Source organism: Tetrao urogallus (assembly GCF_951394365.1).
Source record: "Tetrao urogallus genome assembly, chromosome: 3".
In the NCBI taxonomy this organism is placed as follows: Eukaryota; Metazoa; Chordata; class Aves; order Galliformes; family Phasianidae; genus Tetrao; species Tetrao urogallus.
The window spans coordinates 79,106,950-79,121,863 of NC_136815.1; positions in this window are offsets into that span (position 1 = coordinate 79,106,950).

Consider the following 14,914-nt stretch of genomic DNA (forward strand, 5'->3'; position numbering starts at 1 on the left):
ATACCAAAACTAGCTGGGAACTGAAGGAACTAAGCCCCAAAGTCTCCTAAGTTCACTAATCATGATGTCCAGTGAAATGAATGTTAACTATAACAAGGCCACCTCTTTCCAATTGTTGCAGTTCCTTAAATGGCTCCAGGCATGTTCTTTTATCCCTGCTAATAATAGATAGGATTTACAGATGGCTCATATGCCAAGGATTTAATTCCAAGCTCTATAAAAATGTGACATAGCCTCAAACCGTAGTCTTAAATGTTCTCTGAGAATCTACTTGTGTCAGTACTTTCCAGGAGTTCTTATTGAGGACAGCATTGCTTCCTTTTTTGGTTCAGCAATGACAGTTGGCTGTTTTCCGAGGGATCCTTGACAATCACAAGACAATCTTAATGAATTAATGCAAGCCAATTAGAATGTGTGGTTATAAACATCTAGCTGTATCCTAAGACCTTCGGATCTCTCTGTATTAACGTTAAAAAAATAAAGCTGTTTGCATCTAGCAGCGTTATTTCCCTGCTCAAGATGAATCACAGTCACAATATTTGTTCATTCAGGCAATCAGCATCTTTATAAGGAAGGCACCTCTGATACTTTCCATGGAATTTATTATGAAGGAAGGCCAGAGTGCAATCCACTGAAACAATTTCCAGTTTAGAGGCTCGTGTTTCAAATGATCATTGTTTCTGCCTCCAGATTGGTGAGGTGGGATAGCAAAAGGGGAAGGATGGAAGATCTGGATTTATTTTTACTTATTTTTCTTTCAGTTTAGAAGTCTCTCCATATTTCGTGGGCTCTGTAATGAGTTTTCAAGATTTTAAAATAATTCTGCTCAAATAGTCTCTCCTGAACTTGGGCAGACCATTCTGTTAGTGTGAGGAGGACTGCAGCATGAAAGAGACTGATTGAAACCTTCTAATTTGCAATCAGTTTTAACTCTGTGCAGATTTTTATGAGCCTGAAAACCTGAGAGACCTCAAAAAAGCGAATTGCATTGATATTAAACTGCACCTCTGTGTTTCTGTTTGGGACACATAAATCACTGTCCCCCCAGTGGATTAGGATCTCCAAGGTTCATACAAATCACTGTGTGTAGGTCTCCTGTTACAGGTTTAGTATGTTCAGGCAGGTGAAAGTGTAATTGTGCCCTGAAACAGTGTGAAATTAGAGCCCACCAGCAACCTCCTACTTACCCTCCACGCACACAGGGTTTGTGTATGAGGTAAGTCAACGATTCTTCTTTTACAGTTTCCTCATTCTTCCAGTGTCTAAGCAGTGCTGTGTGTGGAGTTAGTGTGGAGAGCGTGCTGGCAACAGGTGCTCTGTAGTGTCTAAATGCCCAGGTTGCAAAGATCCATAGCTTTGCACAAAATGCTTCTGAACACTGTGCTGAGCACAGTGATATTGTATTTAGGAAGGGTGGTGGGCTGACAGGTACTTCTTGCCTCTATGAATGCAAGACAAAACCAGTGTTTGGCAGAGAGACTTCCTGCTCACCTAAGAGAACCATTCAACCAGCTTTGCCTTTGCTGCTTTAATTCTTGATGTCTGATTGTGAAGCTGTGGAGACACAGCCCCTCACTGAGGTTCAGGGCTTTATCTGCTCCTCCTTCTGTGACACGTGACACTTAATGCCTTGCAGCTACAGTCCTGAGCCACGACACTTGATTCTGGGCTGTGGCAAGCCAGACATCTGATGCTTCGTGCTTGATCTCTGACACTGGATCTCCATTAGGAAAATTACTGGTACCTGATCTGCCTGATCACAGCTACTTGATATATGGTGATGATCCCCATTGTGGCATGTTTACCACTGAAAGTAAATTTGAAACAGCTAGTACAGCAAAACTGAAGAATTGAAGTATATGGCTTTACTCTGTGCATACTGTGGCTGAAACACGACATTAGCAAACCATATCTTGTTAAGAAAGAGGAAGTGCAGTGACAAAAGATAAAAAATAAAGAAGAATTATGAAAAAAAAATACATCTATGCAAATCCCAATGGTGTATCTGTTGTCAGAGCTTCATGCTCTACTTTAACTCTGTATGTTGTACTTAACATGGATCAGCCTTTGAAACAAAACCTAAAACACCTCCCCCCCAACTTCACATAAGATCACATTTTAATGTCAAGTTTAGTAGATTCTGCTTTGTAGTTATAACTCAGGTCCAGCCAGGAGCTTTACAGAAGCTATCAAATACTTTCACTAAGCAAGCTGGTTGAAATTTGTTTGAAAAGAAATTGATAATCTGGTTCATTTTGTAAGGTTTTCAGTTTCACTACAATCATTTTGTGATCTTGGAGGAGGGGAATGCAATAAACAGAACTGCACTGAAATAAAAAGTGATATGAGGCATTCCAGCAGTGTTACAAGCACTGCTTTGATTGCCTTCTTCACCAATTAAGCTGGACATAGCCTTTTCTCATCTGTCCACCAAAGTCTTCTGTTTTCATGAGCTATCATTTTCCAACACATTCTAGTGTTTTGTTTCAAAACCCTTTGATTAGCTCCAGTGACAACTATTTCTAATTCTCGCATTGGATCATATGAATCACAGAGGGTGTGAGACTTGTGCTCCTGATAATCTCAATTCATTTTACGTGATGTCAGATGAAAAAATTAAGTAAAAAAGTGCAGTGGTCATGAAATTGAATCCCACAGGCAGAAGGGTGAATGAGGTGATATAAAGACTTCAAAATCATTCCAGGCAGGACTGAAGAACTTGAAATTGTTTATGCTATAAGGTAGCACAGACCTGAAAGCAAGCAATATTTCAACTGCATTCCAATGAGAGAAAGGAAGGATTACAAGCAATTATGTAGGGACTTTCATCTGAACAGTCTGAATTTAGATTTAGGCCAGCATTCCAGCTGCAGATCTAGTAGGAGCATCATAAATTGGGGAATATGAAACTCTTTTAGCTTCAGACAGTCAGACAGCAGCCTGCTGCCAGAAGTTACATCTTTGCTGTTATCATGAATGAAAATATTCCTTGTTATTTTGTCCAATATTTCTGTGTGTGTGTGTGTCTGTTTACTCCCATTGCCCCCAGAACAGCAAGTAATTAGTGCGAGCATCTCATTTTAAATGAGATTATAATTTTTTCATTTTAAAATGAAATTTTAAATTTTAAATTAGTGTGAGTTTCTCATTTTAAAGCTGTTGTGCAGTAACTGTGTTGAGCATCTTTGTCTTGCACTGGGAGAAATAGCAGTCAGTCATTTCCCATCCATCTTCTCACAGTGACCATGACTTTTTAGAGCCACAAGAGTACTTGGAGGCATATGCATAACTTACTGAGATTAAGGCAAAAGAACTAGTTAAAAATGGGAAATCTCTTTTAAAAATCAAAAGAAGAAAGGAAAAAAGAGGAAATCAAAGAAAGAGGAATGTTTCAAGAGACTATAAAGCTAGCTAAGCAAGCTAACAAGAAAGCAAAGAGCAGTGCAAAATTGCAAAGTGAGACTGTTGTGTAAAATTGGCTTGCCTTTCCAAAGATTATGGACTTGTTCCAACTAGTGAATATTGCCTTTCCAATGGCAATATCCAATGGATGTTTTGCAAAGAATAATTCCTTTCGGAGTGCTAAGCTGTATTATTTATGTGTTGTGAGGAAATAATTGGCGGTTTCTGATCTAAGCCTAATCCATCACTCCTGCAGATGCCATTCCTCCAAGCAACATACGTGACCAATGTATGAAAAGGAGTAATGACAAAAACAGTCTACCACTGTCCATCACCCTTGGAAAATCAGATGGTCAAAGCTGGGATCCCTCAAGTCAGAAGGGTAGGCACTACCACCAGGGACTTTTCCTCCTGTCTGTTCCCCTGTAGTAGCTCTCCTGTAGTGATCTCTTTCTCTCTCTTGACTATAGGGGGTGCTAATCTTAGGCAAAGCATCTTAACTGGTAACTGAAGTTATGATTTATGAGCTCTGGAGGTTCTGTAACTTCATTCTTGTTATTCTTATGCCCAGCATTAAGCAGTATAATGGTATCAAATGCTGGGGAAGCAAAAGGAGGAAAAAATTGTAACTTGTGTCTGTGATCTCAAAGATATTACGGAGTTTAAAAGAAAAAAAAAAAGCTTATAATATAAGCTTCCACCTGCTGCATAGTGAGGTAGGACCTTTTTGATCCTCTTCTATGCCCTTCCATGGGACAGAGGCCGTGGAAATTGTCCAGATGGTTTCTTTCTGGAGCCTAAAAACCGATGATCAAATTAGAGCAAGTAATCTTGATGGAGTTCTGTAAATAGAAGAAGTAAGCAGATGAGGATAGGTCAGGGGAAGAGAGGAGAGGGCCTCTGAGGTAAGAGGACAGTTTGTTTCATAACAAAACTGTTCTTCTCATGTTTCCCTGTCCCAGAAGTGGAGTCACTAGACACTCAGGAATCCAGAACTAATCTTTCATTAACATAAATACTACAGACTTATTCTGAGCAATGTTATGCTTTGCTTTTTTTCTTTTTTTTTTAATTCACTATGGAAAAAGACAACAATATCGTCTGAAAGCATCATAAAATGCAAAAGATCAGGTTCCTCAAAAATCGCTGTTGCATATGCATATTGCATATGATATTTCTTAACACCTCTGGTTTCTCAAGTCAGTTTCCCGTTTGTGTTTATTAAATGTTATACTGCTACACAGATAGTTTTCCATGATCAGTTGTACAATGTAGCAAGAATCATTTCTATCTCGTTTTTCTTTTTGTTTCAACAGTGCAAACTTTTTGATCCCCTTCGTGCAGAAGCACAGGCAAGTTAAAGGCATGATCAGACCATGCTGGCTAAACATCAACACCCTTTGTGTTCTCAGATAAGATAAGGAAACCCACTGGTGATTGAGCCAACTCCATGGGGCAGGGGGAAAGGTGAGAGTATGAGCCTTGCCTTCCTTCCAAGAGACTGGCAGGCAGTACTTGCTCCAGCCGCCTGCTTCCCTGAGGAACTAGGCCTGCTTGCCAGTCCATGCAGCTGGAGTCCTGCATGAGCTGGTCAAGGGATGAACATTTTTCAGCTTCTGTGAAGAGTTCTTCCTCCTGTAACATCGCAGCTCAGATATTTTCACCTGAACATTCAAGCAGTTCACAAGTAAGAAGAAACAGCAGGCAAAACTTCTCCTCTGAGACTTTTCAAAGAGCAGTCAGAAATGCTTCTGGATGCACACAGTGATACAGGAGGGCGAAACACAGAAGCATGACCACCTGTAGCAAAGGCTGCCTTGCACCTGTTCTGGCTGCTCAGGTGGAAGTTCCTTCCAAAATGGATCATACTTCAGTTCGGATGTCTTTAGCTTAAAGTCCTCCTCATAAAACTAAGTCTGAACCCCACAGTGTGGACTTAGCAAAGGCTTAGAGCTTCCCGGTTGGTAGCCTGCAGGTGTGCAGTGGAACTGAATTTTAATTTGAAACGGGTGACAACAGGAAGCACAACATGTGCGTTTTGGCAGAGGGGTGACAACACTGAGGCAGGCTGAGTGAACTGATTCTCCTGCGCTTGCTGGGAGAACGTATCTTGCTTCAGATACTTGCGTGCTACACTCAATAATGCCGAAGCCATTTTATTAGCACCAGGTTTTCATTCCAAACCCGGGTTTATTGATGCTGATGGCTGGAGTCCTTTGAGGTCTGATGAAACACTGCTTCATGTTCTCTGGAAAAGTACAAAGCTGGTAGTCACGTGGAATCAGATGTTTAAGAGATAGGACGGCAGTTTGCTAAGTGATAATATTTGGTAGTGAGGTGAGGCTTCTCTGCGAGCAGCGTAGCACTAACAAAATACTTTTTTCTAAAAGGAAAAAAAAATAAAGTAATCCCTCAGCATTTCCAGCCTGCAACACATTTTTTCAGCAGTGGAATATTAATGAATTGGTAATACTAGACTGTTTTATTTTGCCAGCTTCTGTAACACTGTTGTACTTTATTGTTTATTCAAACCACAGACTTATCCAGCAGTTAATGTTGATAAAAATTCTATGAAAAGAAACTTCTGTCTGGGAAAAGCTGCAGCTGGCCAAAGGGAGCGTGCTTTTTGCTCAGCCAGCTGGGCTTCTCCCAGAGGCCAAGCACCTTAAATCTTACATGATTTTACATCCCCTGCACATTAAAGCAGGGAAACAGCTTTCCAGCTATAGGTACTGTAATCCAGCTGTGTGTCTTTTGGGTCACTGTGCTCATTAGATGCCCAAACTGACCTCAGACAGCAGTTTCCTTTCAGCATTTCTATAACATAAAACCTTAGCTCATCTTCTTTACTAAACGATCGAGATGTCTTTTGACTGCTGATCTGCCTTAAGGAGTGTTGCTTCCCAAGAAAAGCACTGAGAAGCTGAAAAAATGGCAGAAGTGCCATATAAGAGTTTCTCCCCTAATTCTTATAGACTGTCATAACGTCTGGCCGCTTAGAACTTTTTAGTGACCTTTCTAGATAACAAACTGGAGACTGTTACAGCGCCTTTATTCGTAGGATCTTTTTTTCCTTCCCATTGAATGCTTCCTTCTTTGCTTACCCATTTTATTCCATTTAAGCAGGTTCTTTGCTAATTCTAGGCTGCCTAAAGAGGGAGAAGCAAAAGGCATAGAGGAAGAAATGTAATTGTGCAGGAGTGCATCTGCCAATGCCATTACAGGCTCTTGAAGGCAAGAGAGGTACCTGCAAGGAAAATCCTGCCCTGTCTCAGTGCCCTCCAGGATAGCAAGTTCTGTGCAAATATAATATTCAGAGAATGCATGAATGAACTGACTGTGTGAAATCTCTTTTGTAAGAGCCTTAGAAGCCAGTGATGTTTAAGTGTTTTTTTTATAAGTTACCAAGGGGAGGTAACTGTCAGCAGGACTCCTCTCCCCACTGTTTGCATAAGTGGCAATAGCAATATATGTAGCAGATATGTAATGTCTTTATTAAGTTTCTTTTTCTCTTGGAAGTCTGAATTCGAAGTTTTTTACAATATTAAGTCCAAAAGTTATGTTCAATTTTTGGATTTTTTTTACATTGAACTTTTGAAGTTTGACAACTTTATTCTCTTAAGGAAAAAAAAAATTGTCATGGAAGATATTGATGATTCTCAGTTTAGATAACATACCATCATTCTGCCAGCTACCATCTCATCTTTCGGATCTCATCAGGTAATTGAAATCTGAAGTACCACGCAGGATCTTTTTAATGCCTTGATACTGATGCTGGTATTCATTTCTCTGAACATCTTCAGCTGGACAGTGATGGAGGCTAATCTTTACAGCCAGGTGGCTGGGCATATGGAATGATCATTTACTTGGAACATGAGGGAGTTCAGGGATGCAAAAATAGGTGATGATTGTGATGGCTTTCAAAGTTCAGCTGTAAGGTTAAGAGCTGGCCATGTTTCATTTTGTTGGGATGATTGTTCCACGTGGAAGAAAATAGCTGCAAAAGAAGGCACGTAGCTGAAAGTATCTGAGAATATCCACCATTGCAAAATGGTGTTTGTTAGCACGTACCCGGAGCGGGACAGAAAGACAGGAAGACAGATTTCAGGGACCTTTACCTCACATCCATTCATTCTGTCATATGAAGTTGAGCAGCATGGGTTACTTGTTTGGGAATGAAATTAACGGATCAAAATGGAGAAAAACTATAATTTTTAACTTCCTGGATTTTAGGGCTTTTTAACACAGCTCAGAAGCTGAATTTTATGTAACACTTTTTCTTTGAATTCTCCTCTTCTAAAGCATAAAAGTATGCTATGGAAACTTGCCAGGCACAATTTACAATCTATTAAAATATCAAAAAATATACACCCAAATGAGCAAACCTTATGAAAATCAACTCAAATTACCCTTTCTCTAAAAACACAGGTCTCTGGTGTGTGCGTCTCAGGATGCTTGTCCTTCTTCTACACAGCCTTGGATTCTGACACTTATGCTACGTATGAATGTGCCGTTTATTTCACACTTTTCTCACTAGACTTCTAGAAGAAGAAATCGATCAAGGTGTTTTCAGCACACTGCTTTTCGTGTTGATTTGCTTAGTTAAAATCTGTTTAATTCCAACTCTGGTTGCAGTCATGGTAGTAAAAAAAAGTGTTTGCTTCAGCAGAGCCTGCCTGGGTAAACAAACACTGCTCTGGCTCACCTGCAGAAGGAGCTGGTTCCTGGTTTCGTACAGTACCTCAGCAGCACAGGAGAATAAAATAATTTCTTCACGAGTATATGATGCAAGAATAGGCAACTAGTGTTGTGGAGAGAGTTTACTGATATTTTACAAAACAAACAAGCGAAAAAACCCCAAACTCTTCTTCCCACTTCTGCACTTCCATAAGCAGTCTCACAGCGGAGGCAGCGGGGAACCGCCAACGCAGGTGAAAATGAGTTTCCCTAGTTGTCACTCTGAGGCCCTCACTCGCCTCACTAGATAGGGGATTGCTATCTCTGCATTGTTTCACAGTAAGGAAAACAGTAGGTTAAGGTATGATGAATCTGAAGGTAATTGCCTTTGCTTGTTGAAGATTTGTTTTATAAAGCTATCCGACCACAGAGTGGCAGCCCGAGACCCATGAGGAGGATCTCAGCTGCTCCTTCTGTTAGTATTACCTGTTGGGTGGGCAGCCACCATAGACAGTGCTCACTGTTCCTGTTACCATGGGCTCTGATACTGCAGACTGGACAATAGGTGTTAGGTTTTACAGCTCTATCTGAGCTGTCAGTGTGCTCCTTCTGGAGGAGATAATGCGTCATTTATAACTCTTCTACCTCCCAACAGGCCAGGCAGCTCTGGGACTCTTCTCCACAGCTCTTTTAAAGATTTTTTAATCAATATAGTTTCCCTTTCTCACTGAAATTACTTTTGCTATATTTTTAGTATGTTCTGATGGAGCGAAAGGTGTTACTTACATCCAATTTTCCATATAACCACTTCTGATGACTGTCTCTTTCAAGTCTTTTCAGCCTATCCATCCTGAATTAACTTTTTTGTTAGAAAAGGCCATTCGTGGTTTATAAATTTTAATACAGGATGCTAGCTGCCAGAAAGTTTTGGAATGCTACCAAAGACTTTAACCAGTCTACCCAGCAGATGAAATGAGGTACAGCTCCTGCTGCACCTGGAGACAGTGCTCCTTTCATTGCTCTGTTTCAGAGTTATGACACCTCGGCTTTAGCCTCAGAAAGTCAGGAATTTTCCTTTAAACAGGCTTCCTGGAAATAGAGTTTTATGCTATTAATGGGTAATTTATCACACAGTATTTTTCAGCCTTAAAAAACTCTGGGTTTTGAGGTTTGTTTTGTTTTTAGTGTAGTAAAATGGAGACAGCTAAGCAGAGGTGAGACTTTTGAGGTGGTATCTTGACAGCGGGAGATGATAGTGGTGACTAGCCCTTGGTGGAAGACTGTCATGCTTTTTGATGGTGCTTCCATCTTCAGCTGCTAAGCATACAGATGATGATTATAGTGCCTTCTGTATGCCCTGTGTGGTTCTTACCCAGAGAAACCCATTAGCTGTGCGATGCCACTTGTGACTGAATTGTGCATGACCTGCACAAATACTGCAGCTCACAACTCACAGCGGATGAACCCTCCTAAGCACATTCTTTGCCATACAAAAAAGATCTTCAGAGTTCTGCAGTGTGGGGAATATCACCCCCAGAGTATGGGTATTGTCTTCCATCATCGTTTTCATCTTCAAAGAGCTAGACATTTCCTAAAGTGATACACATAGAATCATGGAGTTGGACTGGATCATTAGAGGTCATCTAGTCCAACATAGATCAGTTCACTTTTTTTTTTAATTTCTTTTTCTGCAAAAGGTGGTCCTATGAACACTTTCAGAGAGGTTCCTAATTTGGAGGTGATAGTATTTCTGAAAGGCCAGCACATGGCATATACAAATTGATCACCGATCTGTAACCAGACTCACTGCAGTTTGTTTCGGAACTTGCTTTTGGGGATTTATCGCTGCAGTATCTCCAGGATACTTAGTTACCAAAGTCATTATAGTAAAGGAAGTCAGAATTCGTAATTAATTAACAGGTCGCAGAATAGCTGTGTGCAGAGAGCCCTGTGGAGCAGTAAATTCCCTAGTCGTACCTCATGAAGTTCAGTGCCAGACTTCCTCGCTGTACTCTCCTGCCCTGTATAAAGCTATTTCCTGTTCTGACCTTGAGCAGAGTTCCAAACTAATGTTTTGGGCAGACCCCGGGGGAGCCATAAACGTATATCACTCATGACACAGTATGTCGCTTAATCTTAGCCATACAGTTATTTCAACCCCCACAGTGAAAGAGTCCAACACGACTGCTGATTGTAGAAATGCTTCTTTTTGGTTCAATTCCCTGATCCATGCTATGTGTCTTTGGGGCGGAGAGGGAGAGGAAGGAGGGGAAGAAGAAGAGCATGGTTTTCCTCGTCAGCTTACCATCACTGACATCTATGAACTTTCAGTACACAGTGTGGCTCTCTGAATCCGTTTCAGAGGTTTCATGCTTGCTCTCTAGTCTGTGTCAGAGCTGAGCAGTTGTAAGCTTATATTGTTTCTCAGGGAGCTGTTGTGTACTAGAGACAGAGCAGACACGGTTTAATTCTCACTCGTGCACTCCTATATACAGTGCTTTCTCTGCTTTGTGACTAGGACATGCAATCCCTGGGTGTTCTAGACAGCAGCTCTACTGTTTCCTGATAGCCCAAAGCTGTTTCTTATTTGAGGCTGCAGAGATTTCTACTTAAATATTCTGTAAATGATGAAGCAATCTTCTCCAAAACATCTTATTTGCGAATGATTTAAGGAGACTTCTTTGCTAAGGATGTCTGCAGTTTATGATCATTTCACAGTAGGTAAGAAAACCTATGATTTCCCTGTGAAACACAACTGATGATTCAGAGATAAACAGTACTATTGGAACTGCTCTGCTAAATCCTATGGCTTAGTCCAGCCATAAAATGTACATCCCTATGGCCAATCTGGGAATAGAACTTGCATCTCCCTTGATCAGAGTTCCATAAAAAGATTTGCCTTTGCTTATTTGCAAAACACCTCCAGAAGAGATCCTTGCCTACTGGTAGCCAGCTCTTAAATAGGTCTAGGAGGGCTGGAGCCTGGCTCCACCTGTTCTGGCAGCACAGGAGAATTGCCTTCACCTGTGCTCCTCTGGCTGGCTCATGGCTCGCCTCAGGTGATCAATCAGAGGTTCAGCCGTTCCTCAGCCATGACTCAGCCGTTCCCATACAACAGGCCATGATGGCATGGTCTAAATTAGCACTTGTAAGCCAGGGCTAGTTGTTCACGCTTCTTTTTCCTTAACATATACCCCATGCAAGCCTGATTCTTGCTCAGACATAGGTTTGGGAATGTCAGAAAAACACATTTTGCTTACACTTAGGAGCGAGCAATGGTTGGAATGGGGAGCATGCATCACACAGGTGCTGCAAACTCCTGAATGGCAGGGATCTACATTTTATTTATGAAGAAAGAGCAGAGGAGAGACATTCCAAGCTTCTGCAGTAGTAAAATATCAACCCAGACATGGGAGTTCAGAAGGTACGTTGTCTAGAACAGCTTACAGTTGATGAGCATGGTACTGTACTCTCCAGATAAAGTTCAGTATAGCATATCCTGGCACACAGCTTAGAGCCCAAAAAGTTGGAATTTGACTCAAACATTTCCACTTGTGCTCTTGTTTATTATAATGGTTGATGCCAGCAACCATAAATTTACGAGGTGCTCTGTCTGGGCCTTTAACAGTTATGAAGAACTGAGCTGAACTGAGCTAAACTGAACTCAGGTTAAAAAAGGGATTGGGGAGGAAAACTCTTTATGATGTGAGTCTGATAGAAGAAAAGGTAAGGCAGGGCAGTTAGCATCTCAGCAGAATGGTCAGAGGACCAAGAGCTGGTGAAAATCAAGAGTACAAGTCTTTTAAGCAGAAAGCAGTTATCAGGCTTTATTTGCACAGATAAATTATCACATATGAAATATATGTTAAAAAGCAAGTATTAGCTCTTCTTGCTGATTAGATTGGGTGTTCTGGACTAGCAGGATATTTTTCTGAAGCTGTGTTGCTCTTACGCCTGTGAGACTGATATCCAATCAAAAAGATCAGAGCCTGCTAAGAGCTTGGTCTGGGCACCTCTGAGCCTGAGGCTTGTGATTCAGAAGCACAAAGCTAACAGAGCTGGGGAAGCAAACTGGCTTGTCTGTGATAATTTCCTAATGCTAGCCAGATTTTTCATATTCAGGTGTACGGAGAAAATAACACTGACCACGGTGTGAGTTCAAGAGAGAAAGCAGAAGGGAGACTTTTTATTTCTCTAGCCTGCCTGGTCTTCACCTTTAACCCCTTTATGAGTCAAATGGCTGAAATGGAACCTACCTATTTCTCTTGTTGACAGATGTAAAGCTGATGCTACACACAAAGTTTTATCTCATGTCCTGCAGACTTGTTGTGTCTTGTGTGTAGAGATGTTAAAAATATGAAAGTCACTGGAACTGTCACTTATCCACTGCTACTCCTTTTGCTTTTTCTTTTGAATTTTAGACGTATACTTTTTTGTTTCCCATTCAAGAAGGGTTACAGTTACTGCAGTTTGTGCCCTTAATCTCCTACAGCCATTTTTGCCATTTTGGTGCTGTGCAAATCCAAATGATTGACTGTTATCACAGTGATACTGAGAGCTGAGGAAGAATGGCATGGATGAGGAAATACCATCCAGTCAAGCTGGTATCACTTTTTTTTGCCTCAGAAGAGAGAACTGAGGAACTTCAGAACTCAGAATCATTCAACAGGCTTTCCAACCATCAAACCAATGATCCTGAAATCTGGCACCAGAGGTAGCAGGGATAAAACCATCCTCCTCTGTAGTCACCATGGGAACTGCTGTTGCAATTCTACATCCAGTGTTCTGGCTTGGCGGGTAGATTTGGGTTGGTTTACATGGACTGTTTAGAATAACAAGAATAGAAATGTGACAGAAGTATTTTTCTGGGGCGAAGTGAGAACTGAATGTAGTCAGTGAGCTCAAAGCTCATTAATGAAGCAGGCCATGGGTAGTTGAACATAAGGAAAACAGGAAGAAACCGCTATAGTAAACTCAGTCATCGCTAAAACTTGTAAGAGGAGAAAAAAATAGCTGTTTTACAGGTTTATTTCATAACCATATATATGTAGTCAATAAGAGATTATTTAAATTATTGGGAAAAACATTCAGGTATTCAGCTGTTAAAATATCTCAGATTATTCATGTATACTGTTATTACATGTTATTAAATTTTATCACGTAATTGTGGTAATGATGCTCACTGCAAAGAAAGAAATGTGCAAATCCTGTAAATAATACTAGTTTTTATAGCAGTCATTACCTGAAATAACTGACTCTCACTGAAAGATATCATAGAATCATAGAATCATAGAATCACCAAGGTTGGAAAAGACCTAAAAGATCATCCAGTCCAACCGTTCACCTATTCCCAATAGCTCCCACTAAACCATGTCCCTCAACACAACATCCAGCCTTTCTGAACATGAAAGAGTATTTCCAGTTTGCAGGGCAAGAGGCAGCAATCAGCTTCCTAGTTCTGAAGAACTTAACTGGCAACACCTCCCTGGACCCAGGAAGAAAACTGCTGTTAAATTTCTTTTTTTTGCTCTTCTAACCTCCACACAGCAGTACTCTCTCCTAACTCATGTCAGCTTCAGACAGAGCTAACACATACAGATAGGCTTGTAGTAAAGCATTTTCATAGCTGGTTTTCTACATTTGAAAAGTGCCTGGCATTTTTTCATGTTGTGGCATAATATAAAATCAATAGAACTTCACTGAAGATATCTGATAATAGGATTTTGCCTCACAGACCTTAACATTTTTATTAGTATTTATAGTATTGGTTTGAGGTATTTCACATAACATTTCCCTGGGCAACTGTTAGAAGAGATTTAAATGTTTAACATATGTGGCTGTGCGCAGTAATATAACACATGATTTTGCCATTACTATCCACGTGTCCTTTTTTTTTTTTATCATTTCCTTGCTGTTACAACATAATGTTCCTTTTGGAGAGGATCCCTGCAGCTGACAGGCTTTCCCTATGAAACCCCCTGAGCAGGAGCCCTAACTGGGTGGCAAGGCACAACAAACCTTTAACCTCGTGCTTGTGCAGGGCAGTGGGGGTTGGAGGAAGCTCCCAGTGAGCTTCTGAGCTGGCACTTCACACAAGATAAATGGCTCTGCAAACCTGGCCATTTTACAGGCATGCAAACACCTCTCCTGGAATTCTGTGTCTAACAGGCTTCTGCAGATGTGAAACTGTCAGGAGGGTTTAGTTTATCTTTCTAACAGGGATGAACGGAAAAAGGCAAAGGGATTTAAACATAACTGCTCTCTGCAGGAGCCTCCATGATTTTCTTTGCTTCAATCTTCTTTTTTTTAACTGCTGCTCTGTGTATTATTCTTCCCATGAAATAGGGATCCCTAAATTCCCTGTCGTTTTCTTCCCTCCTGTCCTGCTTCCTATTTTAAAATCATTTAACCTTCTCGGTCCTCTCAGAGAACGTGCTACGCACAATGACATGTGGTGGTCACCTCTTGGTAATGTCTGTTATGTAAAGAAGAGATTTTGTTCCACGCTTCAGCATCATGCATGGACACAGTTCACCTTTCAGTCACAGTAACACGCTGCTCCCAGTAGGTGACAAATGTGCCCAGGAACTTCTTTCCTTTATTAACCTGTGGTAACCTGAGAACAAGCTGCTGAATTAGCTTATCAACACTGGCTGTATATTGATTCATAAATGACTGTGAGAAAATACTTTTTAAAACGTCAGCTGTGTTTGACTGTAAAAGGCACCCAGAAATAAGGAGATCTTTCATATCCTTCAGTTTGTGAACAGAACCAATCTTTACAGAATATTCAGTGCTCTAGATATTCAGAACTCACTGCATGCTTTAGCAAGTT